The 21,294-nt window shown below is 45.8% G+C and overlaps 1 protein-coding gene across 2 annotated transcripts in view; it reads right to left on the bottom strand.

The window, feature by feature from the left end:
- The window catches only part of LOC140391931 (protein furry homolog), a 790,380-nt gene extending 771,924 nt beyond the window's left edge, over window positions 1–18,456 (bottom strand). The window contains exon 1 of one of the 2 annotated variants that reach the window (XM_072476991.1): window positions 18,356–18,456. The gene's annotated coding sequence lies outside the window, so the exon portion shown is untranslated. The remainder of the gene's footprint in view (window positions 1–18,355) is intronic. The other variant, XM_072476992.1, reaches the window with a different exon arrangement.
- Window positions 18,457–21,294: the final 2,838 nt, after the last annotated feature.

The following is a 21,294-nucleotide window of genomic DNA, read 5'->3' as shown; positions in this document are numbered from 1 at the left end:
GGAGGCACAACATCTTGCTCAATAAATTGATGCACTGTCACTGTCAATTACCACAAAGACGAGAATAGTGGAACAATCGAGGCTTTATTGAGCAAGATGTTGTGCCTCCTGTAGCAGGAACCAGAATAGCTGCAGCATCAAAGAGCACACACTTTTATACGCCACCTGCTGGGCGGAGCCAGCAGGCAGGGATTTACCGTTGTACCTTTAATATATGGGCAGTGCCGTAATACAAATAATATGCCACTACTGGTGACTACCACATTTCCGCAACAACCGCTTAGCCATCCTTGGCTATGTAGTGGAAAATGGAGTCCTAGGGCCCGACCCCGACCGCATGTGCCCCTTCCTGGAACTCCCTCTCCCCCACTGCCCCAAGGTCCTGAAACGTTGCCTGGGGTTTTACGCCCAGTGGGTCCCTAATTATGCGGACAAGGCCCGCCCACTCATCACGTCCACAGTTTTTCCCCTGACGGCTGAGGCCCGCCAGGCCTTGAACCACATCAAGGCGGACATCGCCAAGGCCACGATGCACGCGGTCGACGAGTCCCTCCCCTTCCAAGTGGAGAGCAATGCATCGGACGTGGCTCTGGCCGTCACCCTCAACCAGGCGGGCAGGCCCGTGGCTTTCTTTTCCCGCACCTTCCATGCCTCCAAAATTCGGCACTCCTCTGTTGAGAAGGAGGCCCAAGCCTTTGTCGAAGCTGTGTGGCGTTGGAGGCATTACCTGGCCGACAGGAGATTCACTCTCCTCACTGACCAACGGTCGGTTGCCATCATGTTCAATAACACACAGCGGGGCAAGATCAAAAACGCCAAGACCTTGAGGTGGAGGATCGAGCTCTCCACCTATAACTACGAGATCTTGTATCGCCCGGGGAAGCTCAATGAGCCCCCTGATGCCCTATCCCGCGGTACATGTGCCAGTGCACAGGTAGACCGACTCCAGGCTCTCCACTATGACCTCTGCCACCCAGGGTCACCCAGTTCTTCCATTTTGTCAAGGCCCACAACCTGCCCTACTCCATTGAGGGGGTCAGGACCGTCACCAGAGACTGCCAAGTCTGCGCAGAGTGCAAGCCGCACTTCTACCGGCCAGATAGAGCACACGTGGTGAAGGCCTCCCACCCCTCTGAACGCCTCAGCATGGAGTTCAAAGGACCCCTCCCCTCCACCGACCGCAACGTGTACTTCCTCAACGTTATTGATGAGTACTCCCGGTTCCCCTTCGCCACCCCATGCCCCGACATGACTTCTGCCACGGTAATTAAAGCCCTGCACAGCATCTTCACTCTGTTCGGTTTCCCCACCTACATCCACAGCGATCGGGGATCCTCTTTCATGAGCAATGAGCTGCGTCAGTTCTTGCTCAGCAAGGGCATCGCCTCAAGCACGACGACCATCGACAACCCCCGGGGAAACGGGCAGGTGGAGAGGGAGAACGGAACGGTCTGGAAGGCCGTCCTGCTGGCCTGCGGTCTAAAAATCTCCTGGTCTCCCGCTGGCAGGAGGTCCTCTCTGACACGCTCCACTCCATCCCGTCGCTCCTCTGCACTGCCACTAATGAATGTGTGTTTGCCTTCCCCAGGAAGTCCACCTCCGGGGTCTTGCTCCCAACATGGCTGACAGTTCCTGGACCCGTCCTCCTCCGGAAGCATGTGCGGAGCCATAAATCGGACCCCCTAGTCGAGAAAGTCCACCTCCTACATGCAAACCCGCAGTACGCCGACGCAGCACACCCTGACGGGCGCCAAGACACCGTCTCTCTCCAGGACCGCTGGGTCCCCACCCACAACCCCCGACCTGACACCACTCCTCCCCCCCCGGTTGCCTCATTCACCCCTGCGCCACTCACCCTCCGTTCAGCGAACCTCACCGCAGTCCCCACCCCAGCAGGATCCGTCCTCCCACTGGATCCACTCTGGAGTGACGAAGACAAGGACAACACGTTCCCGGAGTCGCAGGTGACCAGGTCGGTACCCACATCACCACCAGGACTGAGGCGATCGCGGCGGAGGGTCAAAGCCCCCGACAGACTTCATTTGTAATGTTTCCGTCACCCCCGCCAGACTCGTTCTTTAACAGGGGCTGAATGTGCTCAACACCATTAGTGGTATATTGTATGTATTACGGCACTGCCCGTATATTACAGGTACGACGGTAAATCCCTGCCTGCTGGCTCCGCCCAGCAGGCGGCGTATAAAAGAGTGTGCTCTCCTGCGCTGCAGCCATTCTGGTTCCAGCTACAGGAGGCACAACATCTTGTGCAATAAAGCCTCGATTGTTCCACCATTCTCGTCTCGTGGTAATTGATGGTACATCAACATTTCCATGTGTTTTTATTCCAACTTGACAGTATAAGAGACTAACAGGCTTGAACTGAGGTCTACTGGTAACTCCTATACAAACAGCGCTGCTGTGGCTAGCTTCTTCCCCACTTGACTAAGTCAAAACAGAAACAGCTGGAAATGGAGATAATGGAAGGCACTAGAAAACGTGTTTTATAATACTGCACAGAGAACAATGCAGCAGGATTTAAGTTACCCATTTATGTGTTTTTAAATGGTTTACAATGGATTCCTGATTCCCAGAGAGCACAATAGTACCAAACAACTACCTAACTAGTCCTAACAACTACCAAACATTTTAAAATTGCATCACATCACACCATACAATTTCCAATGATGTAAAGGCCTTCGATGTGTAGATGATCTACACATGAGATTGTGTAGTCGACCCTCTACTGGCACCTCGAAGTGAGGCTGCGCGAAGGGTCACACCCATGCTCTGTATAGTGTGAGGGTGTTGGGGTGGATGAGAGGGAACGGGCCCTCCATTTTACAGCAGCAGCCATCGCCAAGGAAACCAGCGGCAAATAGCAATTTTTTCCAGGAGGAATGCATTTGCTTGTTAATCAGCTCCTTCCCCCCAACCCCCAACAAAGCCAGCCAGCCCTTTGCAGGGAGCTCCCTCTTAATATTTTTTTCTTCCCCCCCCCCCCCCCCCCCCCAAAAAAAACCTCCTCGCGCTTAAATTACACACCTTCACTGAAATGCAGAAAATCCGTGCTAGTTGGCAGCGTTGTAAAGGGCAATTATTCAGCATTGATGTGTTGGACATGGTTAGAAAAGATTCCCCTAAATTGGGGCGAAGTCAACCTGATGACAATTGCACCATCAGGCTTTACAAAAATTCTCAAAAAACACAACAACAAGAAGCTGGGAAGTATGAAAGACATCACCTTTAAATTGGAGATTAAAGGAGGGGGTCAAGCAAAATGCTTGAAGGCAAGGTCAGTACCCTATGCTATCAGGGCAAAAGTAGAGGCTGACTTGGAATGACTGGTGAAGACAGGAGTCTTGGAACGACTGGTGAAGACAGGAGTCTTGGAACCTGTCAACATTAGTGAATGGGCGACACCAATCGTACCAGTTATTAAGAAGGGCGGATCTGTACAGATTTGTGGAGACTTCAAAGTTACTCTAAATCCAGTATTGGGTGAGCAACAATATCCTCTATCCCACATCGATGACCTGTTCGTAGGATTGGTAGGATGCCAACGTTATAGCAAGATTGACCGAAGCCAGGAATATCCACAAATTAACGTAGAGCAGAAGTCTCAAGAACTTCTGACAATTGTGACACATAAAGGTTTGTTTCGGTACCGAAGATTACCATTTGATATCACATCAACTCCCGCATTGTTCCAAAGAGCAATGGACCAAATCCTGAGTGGGCTAAGCAGAATCCAGTGTTACCTGAATGATATTCTGGTTACTGGTAAAGACTAAGAAGAACATCTTTGGAATTTGGATGCCACTCTTCAAAGATTGGACTACTATGGATTGAGAATCCGCAAGGACAAGTGCAAATTCTTCCAGTTTTCAGTTGAATATTTGGAACATGTGATAGACACCAGGCCTTCACAAGTCTCCTTTCAAGGTCACGGCTATTACAGAGGCACCTGCATTTCAGAATGTTAACCAGTTGTGATCCTTCTTAGGATTGTTGAACTACTAGGGAAGACTTATTCCAAATTTGGCGACCATTTTAAAACCGTTGCATAACCTGCTGAGCCAAAACAAAAAGTGGATGTTCGGTCGGATCAGTGCAAAAATGCATTCATGCAAGCCAAGGATGTGTTGCTCAAATCTGAAGTACACCGTTAAATTGGAGATTAAAGGAGGGGGCCAAGCAAAATGCTTAAAGGCAAGGTCAATACCCTATGCTACCAAATGAGTACATTTCGATCCAATCCTACTGTATTATTCCTTGTGTCTGAATAAAGCTCGTAGTCCTACAGTTGAAGTAGATGCTTTATTTGTATGAGTTCATTCTCTCTCCAACGCTTATACTATGTTACATCTGAGCTGCCTGTCTGTGTCCTGCTCACCAGCTGCCGTTCCTGTGAAGAATGTCCTGACTTCCTGTTTGTCTATGTATATATACATCTCTGGTGCTCCCTCTAGTGGTTAATTAGTTGTGGTGTATTTACATTAACCCCTTGTGTATATACAGTCATGCATATCACTACACCTACCTCTACAGATAACGTGTGATGCACCTCAATGATCTTAGAGTATTGGTATCCCACATCATGCGTCAGGTGAAGAGAAACCATTGCTTTCGCATCCAGAACATTGAGCAAAGCTTAAAGTAACTACGCACAAATCGAAAGAGAAGCCTTAGGAATAATCTTCCAAGTAAAGAGATTCCATCAATTTTTGTATGGAAAAAAGTTGACATTGACAGACCATCGTCCATTAATGTCAATTTTGGATCACATACAGGGATACCATCATTGGCAGCAAGTAGAATGCAGAGATGAGTTTTTATCTGAACACACTTATACCATTAAGAATCGACTATCAAGTTTCCATTGTAATGCTTTCTCGTTTACCACTACCAAATAGTTCATCAGCAAGTGGTGTGAGCGGAAGTATTTTCTACTTTGAAGAGGTAGATAGTACACCTGCCACTTCAGGACAAGTAAAGTATACTCAGATCAATCTGATACTCTTCGAACTGATGGAGATGGTGCTAAGAAGCAAGACCTCAGAACTAAAACCTGACCCGAAACTGTACTCCACTAGAAGATTGGAGCTATCCCGTACAGTCAGGATGTATTCTTTGGGGGCTCAGAGTAATCATTCCACTACCATTGAAAAGATGAATGAAAGAGATAGAGGGGAGCTATTTCTGGTGACCTGGATTGGACGGAGAAATAGAGAAGAAAGCTTCATGTGCAAAGCTGCAAAACCTGCCACCATTAGCACCTCTGCATCCTTGGCAATGGATGGAAGAGGCTTGGCAATGGGTGCACATAGATTATGCAGGACCTTTTGATAGGACACATGTTCCGAGTCACAGTCAATGTTCATTCAAAGTGGCCAGGAGTCGCCATCATAGAAACATAGAAAATAGGAGCAGGGGGAGGCCATTCGGCCCTTCGAACCTGCTCCGCCATTCATTATGATCATGGCTGATCATCCAATTCAATAGCCTGATCCCCCCTTCCCCCCATATCCTTTGATTACTTTCACCCCAAATACTATGTATCTAACTGCTTCTTGAAAACATACAATGTTTTGGCCTCAGCTGCTTTATGTGGTAGCGAATTCCACAGGCCGACCTCTCTGGGTGAAGAAATTGCTCCTCATCCCAGTCCTAAATGGTCTACCCCATATCTTCAAACTGTGACCCCTGGTTCTGGACACCCCAACAGCAACATGCTTCTTGCATCTACCCTGTCTAATCCTTTTAGAATTTTATAGGTTGCTATGAGGTCCCCCCTCAATCTTCTGAACTCCAGCAAATATAATCCTAATCGACTCAATCTCTCCTCATATGTCAGTCCTGGCATCCCAGGAATCAGTCTGGTAAACCTTCGCTGCACTCCCTCTATAGCTAGGACATCCTTCCTCAGACCAAAGCTGAACACCATATTCCATTTGTGGCCTCACCAAGGCCCTGTATAATTGCAGCAAGAAATCCCTGTTCCTTACTTGAATCCTCTCGCTATGAAGGCCAACATTCCATTTGCCTTCTTTACCACCTGCTGTACCTGCATGCTTACCTTCAGTGCCTGGTGTACGAGAACACTCGGGTCTTGTTGCACATTCCCTCTCTCATAATTTATGGCTATTCAGATAATAATATGCCTTCCTGTTTTTGCCACCAAAGTGGATACCCTCACATTTATCTAAATTATACTGCATCTGCCATTCATTTGCCAACTCACTCAAACTTGTCCAAATCATACTGAAGGATCTCCTCATCTTCCTCACAACTCACCCTTCTACCCAGCTTTGTGACATCTGCAAATTCAGAAATATTAAATTTAGTTCCCTTATCTAAATCATTAACATATGTATTGTGAATAGTTGGAGTCCCAGCACCGATCCCTGCAGTACTTACTCTTTATTGCTACTCTTTGTTTCCTGTCTGCCAACCAGTTTTTTATTCATCTTAATACACTACCCCTAACCCCATGCGTTTTAAATTTACATGCTAATCTCTTATGAGGGACTTTATCGAAAGCCTTCTGAAAGTCCAAATAAACCACATCCACTAGCTCCCCTTCATCAACTCAACTCTTTACATTCTCAAAGAATTCCAGTAAATTTGTCAGGCATGATTTCCCTTTCATAAAACCATGCTGACTCTGTCCGATCCTGCCACAATTTGCCAAGTGCTCTGCTATAAAACCTTTGATAATGGATTCTAGAATTTTCCTCACTACCAACGTCAGGTTGTCTGGTCTATAATCATCTTGCAATGATCGTGGCAGAGTTCCTATCTCAAGAATTTGAATGATTTTTGAAAGAAAACAGTATACAACATATTAGGTCTACACCGTACCATCCTGTTACAAATGGACCAGCAGAATGTTTCATTCAAACAATGAAGCATACACTAAGGGCAACCAGGGAACAAGGTTTAATCACCAAATGTCTAAATCAATTCCCACACATCTTTAGGAATACTGTTCATTCAACAACAAAAGTTTTATCAGCATTGCTGACGATGAAGCGACATTCAACTTATTGAAACCTCCAAAGAAACAAGGTCTGTTTGAACGGCGGGAAAACATTGCAAAATATTTTCCATTAAGGACAGGATGTTCTGGCTAGGAACTACTCTATAGGAATGAAATAGGTTCCTGCCACGATGATCGCACAAACAGCATCTGCCTCATATATCATCCAGACCTGGGATGATATAATCTGGAGGAGGAATGTGGACCAACTGTTGGCCGGGAGAACCAATACTTTGGAAAACCTGCAGTGAATCCGAATTCAACCGTAAAAGATTCTGACCTGCACATTCATGAAAGCCAGACACCAACAGAACCAGATGAAGAAAAAAAACACCTCTATTTCAGAGTCAACCTCTTGTTACAATGTCGACACCAGTCAAAACAACCAATGATGACACTCAGTCAGAACGCCAGAGGCTACAAGTAGTGCCAAGAAGCAGACACCTCAGGTTTGCCAGCAACCATTCAGAGAACGATGACCCCCTAAACTGTCTGACTTATTAATTATTGTTGTTTGATTATAGTTCATGTTACACTTGTTTAAATTTGTTGTAGAAGGGGAAAGGAAATGTTACATATTTATATTGATTTCTGAGAATCGACGCTGAAGCTGCACGGAGCACTGTATAATGATATATGCATGACTGCATGACCGATCGCTAACGTGGGTAACTGCAAAGTAAGAAGCAGCCTATACTGAACACACCTCATTAATAAACCTCCTTTAGTTTGTCAGCCTCTGTGCCTCATAGCATCAATCCTGCGGACACAACAACTTGCATAAGGCATAGTTTCTGCCAGAGATGCCACAACCACAGCCATCTGCTCACAAGGACCACCATCGAGCAGGCCACCTGGCCTCTGAAGGTCTGGTTCCAGTGTCTGCACTGGACACGCCTACAAGAATCTCACACATTGTGATGCCTGCTGAACTCTACATAACATTGTCCTTCAGAGAAATGTGGACCTTGAAGGCCTCAAGGCTTTGGAATTACACAACTCACCGAAGGAAGAGGTGGAGCGGGATGTGGAAGAGTAGTTTTCTGCACTGGCATTATTGGATGGGGAGCCTCCATCACTGGGCCCTACTGTGCATTTCATCCCTCAGTCACAGTGGCTAAGGCCAGTGATGAAGGTGGTTCCCTGTGGGGAACAATATCCTCAACATCTCCAGCGACTGCCAGTCCTTTGCCAGCACTTCAGAGGCCGATGCAGAATAGCAGCTGGACACAACTGGCATTTCCTCAAAACATGTCTGTGCTAAAAGCACAACTGACCACTTGTAGCATGCATTCTGTGCAGCTATCTGAGTGCTGTTGCATGTGGCTCTCCTTGAGATTATCCACTCTCTCAATGCATGTTTTCATGTGTTCAAAGCTCTGAGCCATGTAGGCATGCACATGAGCTGAACTGACTACAATTTCAGCCCATGACACCGCATTGCCTCAGACAATTTTGACATGTAGAAAGTCAGCCGTTAATAAGTAAAGATTCTTTTCATGACATCTGAGCCTCAGTCACCTCCTCCTGCTCACATGTGACATATTCATTACTCAATGTAATCCAATCGATGCGCACGAGAGAACCCACCAAGGTGAGTGTATCTGAGCTGGTGGAGGGTAACTTTTATTTTTGTGATGGTTTGAGGTCTCTTCTGGCAGTGCTTGGTCCAGTCCAGACACAGCAATCTGTCTTTATGCCTCTGCATTTGGAGCGCACAGGAGATCGTGAGAACTAGCCTTAGAGGTCTTGGAGTGCTGAGGTTTCCTAATCTAGCTGAGTCTTTGGTATGCACTGCACCCTCTTAATCTATGCATTGCAAATCTATTCACCCTCTTCAGCAGGGATGCATATCTTACTGGCTCATGGTCTGCTCCCCTGGAGATCACCATTGCTCCCTCTTTCCATGGTGGTGATGATATGTAGGATGGCAACCCCACCCCTGATATGCAACCTTTCTCGTGCATTATGTGCCATTTCTCTTACAAGGAAAGAAAAGAGAGAGAGAGAGAGAGAGAGAGACCTCTACGGCCAATGCCAACAGAGTGTTGAGATAAAAAACTGCATGTATCAGTGTGGGTAGGTCCTATGCAGCCTTATGGCTCTGAGCCTCACCGAGGGATCAGTACTTGCCTTGGGCACCCTATTGTCCCATGTTCAGGACTAGCATGCACCCTCAGACTCCTTAGCTGGAATGTTTGCTGGAGGTTGAATACCAAGGTCCTGTCGAGGGTCTGGAATTACACTCACCTTGCTAGAGCGAAGAAGATTTTGAACTTTTTCCTGCACTGTACTCTGTCTGCTCACGGTCTCAGCAATCTCTAACCCGGGTCTACTTGGTTTGGGTGGTTGGCCTTCTGTTACCAGCCTCCAGAAAGTGAACTTCTCTCTTTTCTCTTCTGCCTCAAGAAGGACTTCCACTCTGCATCTGAAAAAAAAAGGACAGGCTTGCCCTGGGTTCTAGCCCTCTGCTTTTCCTGCTCATGAGCAATATAGCAACTAAAGAGTAAAACAGAAGTCATTGTAATGGCTGCCAAGGTCTGTTTAAATACTCTTTTTCTCCCATCTCCATTCCTGCCTCCAATAATTGGCTGCCCAAACCCCTAGTTGTTCTATTCCAGAAAGCCAGTAGTTGAAAGATAGTGCTAGAGCCAATCTTTACTTAACCTTACATTTATTTACAGCACAAAACAGTGCAAGCATACACTTCCTGACTCAACCTCAGGGGAGAGGAGCAGCGAGGGGTGATAATGGTATAATGGCAATGTTACTGAGAGGGAAACAAGGTGCCTGAGACTAGAGTAAACAGGGCAAGCGCTGTGTAGATCCTTAACCAATCAGAGTCAATGATTATGAAATAAGCAGTGCAAGGACTGGGAAAGAAATATAAATTACAATGGATGAATTCAATGTCATATCAGGTACAGAAAGAGAAATATAGAGAAAAATGGCTTGAGAGAGAAAGGTACAGAAAGGAAGTAAAAAACATTTAATTTAAAATGTTACAATTTACATTTTTATTTTATTTATTAGGATTTTCAATTTTATACAAAGAATTCACAACAAGCCAACAAAAGCAAAAATATAGCTATAGATGTCAATATATGACTGGCAGAGCACAAAACAATAGTCATTACATAACTGGGAGCACATAAAACCAGATAATACAGGGAGAGAATCCCAACATGTTGCTTCCACGGATAAGTGATCCATCTGCACCCAACCAGAATACAGGTAACATTACAGACCTATACCTCACCCATAGCTCTACCAGACGAAGAAAACAATACCCGAGAACCGCAGTGCGAAGGGGAATAGACATAACTCTTACAGCGCAATTTAAATCTCCTCCAGATCCAAACCAGAACAGGCAACCTTCTAAACCGTTGAGGTGGCAGAATAACAAAGACAAAGAGAGGACTGAGCACAACCACGCCTTAATACTCAGCCTAAGGTCTTCCATAGAAGAAGTAAAAAGAGCAAGCACAGGAACCAAGATCAAGAATCTGCACTTCCACAATCCCCTCTCCCATTGCCAGATCGAAGGACAAAGCAGATGACTGAATCACCAACTCCAGTACTGCCCCCCAGTAGGACAACAGGATATCTTGGTGCCAAAAGCCAAATAAAATGATCCCAATCAGGGGGGTGGAGGAGGAGGAGACCCATTCCAGGGTGGGAGAGCTGTCAGAGTGACCCCAAACTGGGGAGGTCCCTGGGAGGGAGGTTCAAACCCTCTCCCCGGAACCATGAGACCCACCCGCACCACAACCAGGACAAATCAAAAGAAGAAACGATTACGCCACCCAAAGACAAACATAGCTCCATAACTGAATGTCGATGTCACCAAAGCTCAACATCCAACACACTACGGCCAACCCTTGCAGGCACCAGTACTAAGAGAGAAGTAGAAGCAACACCCTCCAAAACTCTCAAAGACAGAAGAAAAGTGAAGAAGAACAAGAACTCTCAGAACTAACCCCTCAGATCCACAAACCACCTCCTAACATATTACCAGACGAGAACCGGCCAATCAACCATCAAGTGGGCCCCAGAGAACTCTCCAGACGAACAAGGACAATTCCTACACAGTCTTTGGACCCTTTCCCAACCTTCACCTCTCTGGATGTGGACCTACCCACACTGGACTCCACCACCACAGCTCAAGGGAGGAATCCCTGTCTAAGGAACAACAGGATACTAACCACGATGTAGAGCCTGGTCTAGCCCAACACCACCACAAAGAAACAAAAGGATCAAATAATTGGCTCCAAGGACTCCCTTGATAGCCTAATACCTGCACTCCGCTGAAGCCAAGCTAGTTCAGCCCCATATAGAAACTCTCTTGAGGAGTACCACACCACTAAACTCAAAAGGATAACCTCATTCACAAGAACACTGACAGCAATCGACCAGACAAAGAGGGAGATCGACCTCAGGAAAAATGACTGACTCCCCCCTAAAGTGGAGTCCAACAAACTCCAATTCTCAACAGAATAATACACAGTCCACCTGGGCCTGAAGAAGTCAAGCACAGACCAAAATTTTAAAAATCTCTAACTATGGGAGACCTTTCTGGAACATAGCGAGGACAAATCTAACCTGATTGCCCACACCCTCCACCCCTCCCTCCGCTCTGGCTCTGCGCTTACTTCCCCCACAGATATTAGGTTAAAGAAATGGTGCACAAATCCCGAACTCAGTATTCAGCCTAACATGATAAAGCCTTATTAAATTAGGATAGCCAAAGGCGAAGAACATCACACTCGAATCATTTACTTCCCTGCAAATGAATGAATGGACAACATTAACAGACAACTACATGATTATCAGATACTAAAGTCCAGGATAACAACCGCGAAGTAAGGCCGTCATCAGGATAATGACCACTTCACTGGCGCACAAAGAAATTAGGCACCCAGGATAAATGAGGATCTTAAATGGACAGCACTCTTCAGGATCTTCCAAAGATCCCAGCAGGATTAGACAACCCCAACCACTCTAGACCGATAACAGGAACAGAACTACGCAGAACCAAGGGTTGGATGACCTCGGAGACAGGATTAAATATGCTCCATCAAATCCAAGTTGCCCATCCTCTAGATCGAGACTCCCAAGACATGACAGCCAGTTCTCAAACTCGGGTGGGTAATCTCTACCACCTCATGAGAGATACCGGACATGACCAGGCTCCTCACCGCTCCATCATGTCCTCACACAAATTACTCAGGGTGGACAATAGACCTTGCATCAGAAACTTAACTGCGTGGAGATGGGCTTCTAGCAGAGACAGTGCTCTCTCTGCAACCAGAACCTTCTCGTGTGCCACCACCGCCTCCATAAAGAAATCTCTCAACTCTTGAAATTGGGCTCTAACGTCCTGCACCACAGAGGCAATATTATCAGCTGGATCACCTTCATTATAAGCAGCCATCATCAGTCGGTGTGCACTGTATCGTAAGAACGATAAACCTCTCAAAAGCAGCAGCTAGACCCTATCCCAACTCCCCCCAGCCGTCAAGAATCCATGAGGATTAAAGTATATTGTCTCGATTCAAAAGTGCTGAAATATTGAGTAACAAATCTTGGCACATTGTGAAAGCGATGCAAGCACCACAAAACACATAAAGAGATGTGCAAAAGGATAAAATCAAAGATTGAAATATGAGGAGAGCCGGAGTTCGTGAAAACGCAACCACTCCTGGGCTCACATCACTTGATCCCCCCAAATTTTTACATTATAAAATGTCTAACAGTTAAACACTGGCCTAGACCTTCCGGGCTAAATACTCTTCCAAATACTATATAATACTATATCAAGTTGAGGAATTAGACTCCAAAGTTCTCATTTTTAATTTTCAGTGTCAGAGGTTGATTGGCAACAATTGTCACTTATCACATTGTTAAAAAGATGCTTATCCTTGAGATGACAAGACTTACTTTCTGTGGTGACTTTTGTTTGTTTCTACTGTGCAAATACAAAAACGTTATAACAATCAATGATAATAATAATACCTTCTTCAAGAAACACATTTGCAGCCCAAGGGCTGCATTTCAGTGTTACTTAATTTTTAAAAATTCAGGCAATAACCTAATAGTCAAACAAATGCAACTGATAACAGGGAAGTGGCAGATGGGGTATTAAAACAATGAATATTAAATTAAAATTATATTCACATTGCAAACCAATACCAGTGCTTAACCTTTTCCTGCTGTGACCCCATTTTAATACTTGAAAATTGATGGAACCCCAGAGTGAGAGTGGGATGGGGAGTGGAGGGGACGGGGATGAGTTGTTGAGGAGGGAGGGGAGAGCAGTTGGGGAGAAGGTCTGTTGTGTGGGGTGGGGGAGGGGAGTTTGTTGAGACGGGGCAGGAAAGTTGTTCAACGGGTGGGGGCACAAAATTGTTGGGTTGTTGTTTTTTTTTAACCAGTATAGGGGGTAAGGGAATGTTTTTCTTTCCAGAATGGTCTGGCAGGCTCCAAAAGAGGTAGAAATGAAACATCAGAGTTCAAACATCCAAACCACAGCTGATAAAAAAAACAATGTGCATGCACATGTCATGGGGTCTTGAAGCCAGTCCTAAGGCTGTCTTGACAGACTCTCCGATCCACAGTCACGATTACTGCCTTGGAGCTCAGAACCTCAATTGCCAATAGCACGTAGGGCAATGGGGATCAAAGGATATGGGGGGAAGCGGGATGAAACTACCGAGTTGGATGATCAGCCATGATCATAATGAATGCCGGCATGGTAGCACAGTGGGTAGCATTGTTGCTTCACAGCTCCAGGGTCCCATGTTCGAATCCCAGCTTGGATCACTGTCTGTGAGGAGTCTGCACGTTCTTCCCGTCTCTGCGTCGGTTTCCTCTGGGTGCTCCGGTTTCCTCCCACAGTCCAAAGATGTGTAGGTTAGGTGGATTGGCCATGCTAAATTGCCCTTCGTGTCCAAAAAGGTTAGGTAGGGTTACTGGGTTAATGCGACAGGGTGGAGGTGTGGTTATCTTTCCAAGGGCTGGCGCAGACTAGATGGGCTGAATGGCCTCCTTCTGCACTGTAAATTCTATGATTCTATGAATGGCGGAGCAGGCTCGAGGGCCAAATGGGCTCCTCCTAATCCTATTTTCTATGTTTCTATGTAAGGAATATCGCAGGGTAGGGGGTAACATATTAACATGGAAAGTGGATTGATGAGCTAACAGGAAACATAGAATAACATAAAAAGGTCATTTTTGGGTTGGCAAGACATGACGAGTGGAGTGCCAATGGGATCAGTGCTGGAGCCTCAACTTTTTATAATTTTTAATCCATGATTTAGATGAAAGAACCAAATGTATGGTTGCTAAATTTGCTGATGATATAAGATAGGTGGCAAATGAAGTTGTAAAGAGGATATAGAGACAAAGATAGGTTAAGTGAGCGGGCAAATATTTGGCAAAATGGGGTAGTGTAATAAGTCCACAGAGGCAGAAGTCCTGTCACCAGATTTCCTTTTATTTACAAACTCAACAGCTGAACAACCATGACCATTCAGTCTGCTATCTACACCGGGAGTGCAGAGGATCTGACACTCCCGGTTATGTACACAGAAAGGGGTTCCCTGATTGGGCCACAGAAAGGGGTTCCCTGATTGGGCCACTAATCAGGGAATTCGTATTTTAATTGGCCAATTTCAAAGGCCTGGCCTAAGTCATTACAAGTAGAATGTGAGAAAATGTGAACTTGCCCACTTTGGCAGATAGAATGGAAAAGCAGCACATTATTTGGACATTCTGAATTCTCCCTCAGTGTACCCGAACAGGCGCCGGAGTGTGGCGACTACGGGCTTTTCACAGTAACTTCATTGCAGTGTTAATGTAAGCCTACTTGTGACAATAAAGATTATTATTTCAATGGAAAGATTACAGACCTCTGAGGTACAGAAGGATCTGGATGTTGTTATGCAGCTCATACTTAGCTTGTTGAGTGAAGGTCGGAAACTCCAAGTCCCGATGGGCCTTGGTCTTTCTGCACATTGTGCTGGCCGGGTGCGGGCTGCACATGCAGAGTTTGGCACCTTTTACTTTCTTTGGGAAGTAATCTTTTTTAAACATGCAAGGTCATGAGGGACTTGTCTGGGTGGATACTGAAATGATGTTTCCCCTTGTGCAGAGATGAGAACAAGGGGAGAGTTAAAAATAAATGGTCTCCCATTTACGATGGAGTTGGGTAGGATTTTTTTCCTCTCAGCGGGTGATGAATCTCTGAAACTTCCCCAGAGAGCAGCGGAGGCAGTATCATTTGAGGTTGAGATATATAGATTATTAAACAACAAAGGAGTCAAAGGTTCTTGGAGGTAGTCGAATGTGAAGTTGAGGCCACAATCAGATCGGCCATGGTCTTACTGAATGGCGGAGAAGACTCGAGGGGCTGAATAGCCTTCTTCTGCTCTTAAGGATTTTCACAGTAACTACATTGCAGTGTTAATGTAAGCCTAGTTGTGACTCTAATAAAGATTATCATATTAGAATTTGTATGTTTGTATGGCTACATCGATATCTTTCTGGCATACATCTGAAAGGGTTGAATTTAGTCCAACCTCTCTGATTTCTCTGGGTGTGGTGGTAACCAGTTCTGAAATTGGGTGGATTGCTTTAGGGATTTTCTGAACTCAGTATAAATATTAACTCTTCTTGTTTGTAGAGTTTCAAGCTTTGAAAAATGAAGGGCGCTGGTGTACAACTAAGATCATTCTGAGCATATGCTTCTGTATTCTTTCGATCTGTGTGGTTTGTGTATGTGAGGCCAGGATGTCACACAGGCACGGCATATTTGATTAAGAGACAGATGTAACCAGTGCAGACTAACAACAAGTCATGGACAGGGAGTCATGGGTGACATGGTAGCACTGTGGTTAGCATTGCTGCCTCACAGCGGCAGGAACCCTGGTTTGATTCCTACCTTGGGTGACTGTCTGTGTCGAGTTAGCACTTTCTCTCAGTGTCTGCGTGGGTTTCCTCCAGGTGCACCGGGTTCCTCCCACATTCCAAAGATGTGCAGGTTAGGTGGATTGGCCGTGCTAAATTGCCCCTTAGTGTCCAAATGTTAGGAGGGGTTGCAGGGATGGAGTTGGGTGCTCTTTCAGAGAGTTGGTGCAGACTTGATGGGCTGAATGTACTGTAGCAATTATATGGGATGAGGGATTGAGAATAAACATCAATTTATTTGTTTATTTTAAGCATATTGTCCACCTGGCCATCCCACTTCATGTCAGCTTAGTGTGTACCCAGGATTTGCAAGGCTTTCAACTCTGCCAGTGGTGCCATTGCCTAACTTTATGTAACATAAGAACATAAGAACTAGGAACAGGAGTAGGTCATCTGGCCCCTCGAGCCTGCTCCGCCATTTAATGAGATCATGGCTGATCTTTGTGGACTCAGCTCCACTCTCCGGCCCGTACACCATATCCCCGAATCCCTTTATTCTTTAGAAAGGCATCTATCTTTTTCTTAAAAACATTTAAAGAAGGAGTCTCAACTGCTTCACTGGGCAAGGAATTCCAGAGATTCACAACCCTTTGGGTGAAGAAGTTCCTCCTACACTCCGTCCTAAATCTACCTCCCCTTATTTTGAGGCCATGCCCCCTAGTTCTGCTTTCCTCGACCAGTGGAAACAACCTGCCCGCATCTATCCTATCTATTCCCTTCATAATTTTATATGTCTCAATAAGATCCCCCCGCATCCTTCTAAACTCCAATGAGTACAGTTCCAGTCTACTCAACCTCTCGTCATAATCTAATCTCCTCAACTCTGGGATCAACCTAGTGAATCTCCTCTGCACTCCCTCCAGTGCCAATATATATAAAGAGGAATGTGCTCATGTCTGCCAAAATTCACTCGCATGGCATTACATTTAGCGACACTTAGCTGCGTACTGTTTTCCTCAAAGCATTTACTAAGACTATAGAAATTTTCCTGATCCTCACTGACTGCACCACAGAGCCTAGACTACGTATCTGTTATGTTGTCCTCATATTTCCAGTGTTTGAGGCCAGAAGAAGAAAAAAAAAAAAAATCGCACACGAGGATTAGGAATGCCAATTGCCTTGGCCAAGTGCTCTGGGGCGTGCTTACTGTTAATTGAACACTTTCAGATAGGCAGCCACAGTATCTGACAGAGTGCAGCCATTAAGGAAGTCAACAATCCATTGGGCAAGAATTTCATACATGCTTAATTTCTTCAACTTTTAGACCACAATTGTATAATCAACCCTGTCAAACACTATGAAAATTATATTGTAATAATCGTTGTATTACAGAACAATGGTGAGGCAGATAACAAAATGCAATTTTTGCAAAGCATACCATGGGGCAGCACAACTTTGACCATAAATTGATATTTAAGCTCATAGATCTGAAGTTTCCAAATTACAGTAACATTTAAAAAAACGTGAATTGATGTGACACGTTTCAGAGCCATGGGACCTCCCAGTCAATGAAAAATAACTATAACATTTTTTTTTGAATTTGACAATATACTTCCAGTTTTCTCTAATTAAAAGTTCGGGCTGTACTAACAAGTTTCTGTAATATTTTTAAGACTGTTTTAACAATTATTATTTCTCCATCAAGTCCACTTTCATTGTCATTCTTTATTCGAATAGTGCATACTTATAAGGAAATTTTGCCTTAAAAACATTTGGAGATCGATGCCAGGAAAAGCGAAAGCGTAGCAAAATAACTTTGTTTAAATTAGCTTTACCGAGCAACACAAGCATGTGTAATGTAAGAAACAATGCGTTGAGGTCATTGTGAAAATTTCGAATTGTTTTTGGTCATATTTAATAATTGCAAACGTGTTTATGTTAACGAAGGAGTAAACTGCAAAATAAGTTAACACCTTTCAATAATATATATTTAATTAAATGTAACCATGGAGGTTGAATGCAATATTTATTATTCATCAAGTTATCCTTTGTTTTTGGGGGAAGGGCGGGGGTGGGGAGAGAGGATAATGTGGCAAACGAAAATCCCATCACAACACTTGAGGTTCAAAACAATGAATTGGGACGAGAAGATCACAGGAGAACCGATGACAATTTGTTGCTCTGGCTCTCTCGGGAAGTTGTCCCGAGTGATAAATTGCCTATTTATTTATTTCCACAAAGCCATAAGCGGAAAATAAAATGTGCGATGATTAAAAATAATTCTCCTCAAAAATAGTGAGCGGGTTGAGAGAAAGGTTCGACTGTACAATTAATGTTTAAAAATAAACACTCTGCTCGATTCTGCGCGGACTGCATCTAGATCTGCACGGCAAATGTATAGCTCCATACCGTTTAACCGCTGGTTCCAACTGTCACCATCACTCAGCCTCGCGCTGGCCGCCGTTAACTGGCCACTGGTTCCATTCCGGTTGCTGCGGTTCCCACGGCGACCGCGTACCTCCCAACCCTCCTCTCAACTTCATCTGATCAGCCGCTCGCCCGCCTTCCCCTTCCACTCATTGGCTAATCACAACGCGGCAGGGGGTGATTCCTTCTAATGAGTGGTTAATATCGATGTCAATCAAAGTAGTTCCCGCCCTTCAAGCTTGCTCGTCGCCCTCATTCGGTGGATCCAATGGATAAAGGTTCCATCTGGGTCTTAAAGCTCTCAGACGTCCCGCCTCCATCAAACTCAACATCAAGGGAGCTCGAGTTATCCTGTTGTCATGGCGACCGGTGTCTTTTAAGGTACAGGCAGATTGACGGTGGCAGACTCGGGTAAACTTGGTTTTCAGCGGACTTTTTTACTGATAGAATTTACAGTGCAGAGTGGGCCATTCGGCCTTCTCTGCAGATCCTGATCAATAAGTTTAACATTCTTGAAAGCAAGTTGCTGAGAAATCCAAACAAGAGTTTGTGTCCTAATCCAACGAGATCCCCTCCCATCCTCTCACACCCGATATCGAGGAGATTCATTAAAAAAAATTGACAAGATTTTCTGCTCATCTATGTTGGGCTTATTGGCCTTGAACACCGAAACAAAATCCTCATTTTTAACCACTCAGTGATCGTATCAATTACTTTGAGTAATGAAGAGAATCGCAAGTTTGGGCGAACATTTGATTGACTTTATTCTGATTTGACATGTTTTAACACTAATTGGAAGACGCACTGAGGGTGGCAAGGGCACAGAATGGGGAAATCCAATGTCCCATCATCGAGGTTGGCTTGGTAGCACCACGACTGTGAAGGACATATCTGCTAGACAGGGCCTACAGCAGTGGTGAGGAAAGCAAAGAGGCAGGAACACCTACTTGCCCTCACCCTCACCAATTTACTTGTCACAGATGTTCATGACAGAATTGGTAGAAGTTGACCACTGCATAGCATCGAGAAAATTTTGTCAAGGCTTGGGTAGCACTGCCCGCGCTTTCAAGTGGCTGCCTCTTGCCACAATGTGCTCACAAATAAAAGTGGACACTCTACTCCAGGACAAAGTTACAGTGCTTGAGGCCCGTTTGCCTGCCTGGAGCGAAAGCCTGATTCCATGTGGCTATTTGTTTTGGCAGCAAGGTGCATTCTCGGTGATGTGGTCTGCCGTTGGCAGCACTCTTGCACCCATCACCCACATAGGTGTCAGCCAACTAAAGGACCACAGGACTTCAGATGTGGAGGCTAGGAGGGGGGTTGTAGCATCAGAGAAGTCAAGGTCAACTGGTGTATTAGGCAGGGCTGAAAGGAAGTGTGTCTTACCACCATCGCAGAAAACCCAAACAACTTTGTTAAAATTAATTCATGGGGCTTCTGATGGGAACATGTAGGAGGAGGTTGCACGTTGGGTATCTCCCGCCAGAGTCCTGGGTTTTTGGTCCTTTCCACTCGTTTTCTGGCGGCGGAATCTTCAGATAATTTGTCCCAGACAATTCTTTGACTTAGTTGGCAAAGAATTAAGAGCCAGCGAAAGAATAATGTGCAGAAGGATTCTAACCCCCGGCAGGGTCAAGCACAGCAAAAGGTGCGTTGGCAGGGAAAATGGCGGAGGTAAGCTCAGCGGGTGATGCCACCTGTATAACCTGTCGAGACACTGTCGGAGGTGGTGGTGGCAGAATTTCAACGGCAATTCAATAAGCATTCCGAGAGGTATGGGAGGGAGAAGCTGGAATCGCTCAAGCAGTCGGTCGAAGGTCTGCTGCCTCCGATCAGTGAGTTGCTTGGAAGAACATCAGAGGCGGTGCAGGAGCAGGCTGAGGTGTTGAAGAGGGTGGAGGAGACACTGTCGAGGCACTGTCATCAGTTTGCCTCGCTGGAAGTTGAACTGGCCAAGGTGGAGGACAGAAATAAGGGCCTGAGAGCCAAGCTGGAGGACCTTGAGAATAGATTTCCATGGCAGAAATTGAGGATCGTGGGGCTGCCCGAGGGAGTGGCGGGATTGAGGCCGACAGAGTTTATAGCAACGATGCTGAGGAAGCTGATGGGAGAGGGGGTGACCCCCCCCCCCCCCCCGCTCCGTGGAGTTGGATAGGGCCCACCGGTAGCTTTGGCCAAAATCACGGATACCGGTAGCTTTGGCCAAAATCATGGATGAATGAGCCACCGAGGACAGTGATAGTCTGCTTCCATAGGTATCAGTCGAAGGAAAAGGTGCTGAGATGGACAAAGCAGACACAAGAAGTGACGTGGGAAGGATGGGTGGCCTTTAACAGGGCAAAGGCAGCATTGTATAACGGGTGGTCAACCCAGCGAAATTGAGGGCTACGCACAACTCGAGAGACCATTTCTTTGAGATAGTGGAGGAGGCGGAAGCGTCCATAAAGGCAGAAGGACTGGGAGTGGATTGAGTATGGTGGGAGACTTTGTTACTGTTGGGGGGGGGGGGGGGGGTTAGGGACAAATGTTTGATAAAGTTGTATTTTCCTGCTTTTTTTGTTAGTCTAGGTGTTTGATGCACTTGCGCTGAATATGGTGGGGGAGGAATGTGGTGGGTTATGTTTTGGTGGGGTTCTCATTGCGGCAGGGTGGTTACTTGGGGTGGAGAGATTTTGATTTATTTTGTTTGAGTGGGAGGACTCTGGTGGACGGGTTCCCTGGCGAGCAAGCAGCAGTTCAATAGTGAACAGAAGCAAGGTGGGGGGAGGGGCTGCGGCTCGCAGAACCTATTTGAGCAGGTTTCGGCGTGCCTAAGAAGTGTGAATGGTGGGGGGTGGGAGATTGTGGGGAATGAGTGGTTTCAAGAGGAAGTGGAGATTTCTGGGGAGGGGAGGGGGAGGTGGGTTGACAGTGATTGGGAG

The sequence above is a fragment of the Scyliorhinus torazame genome, chromosome 15, assembly GCF_047496885.1.
Source record: "Scyliorhinus torazame isolate Kashiwa2021f chromosome 15, sScyTor2.1, whole genome shotgun sequence".
Classification (NCBI taxonomy): Eukaryota; Metazoa; Chordata; class Chondrichthyes; order Carcharhiniformes; family Scyliorhinidae; genus Scyliorhinus; species Scyliorhinus torazame.
The sequence above is the reverse complement of the archived record's forward strand: the minus strand, read 5'-3'. Positions and strand labels throughout refer to the sequence as shown.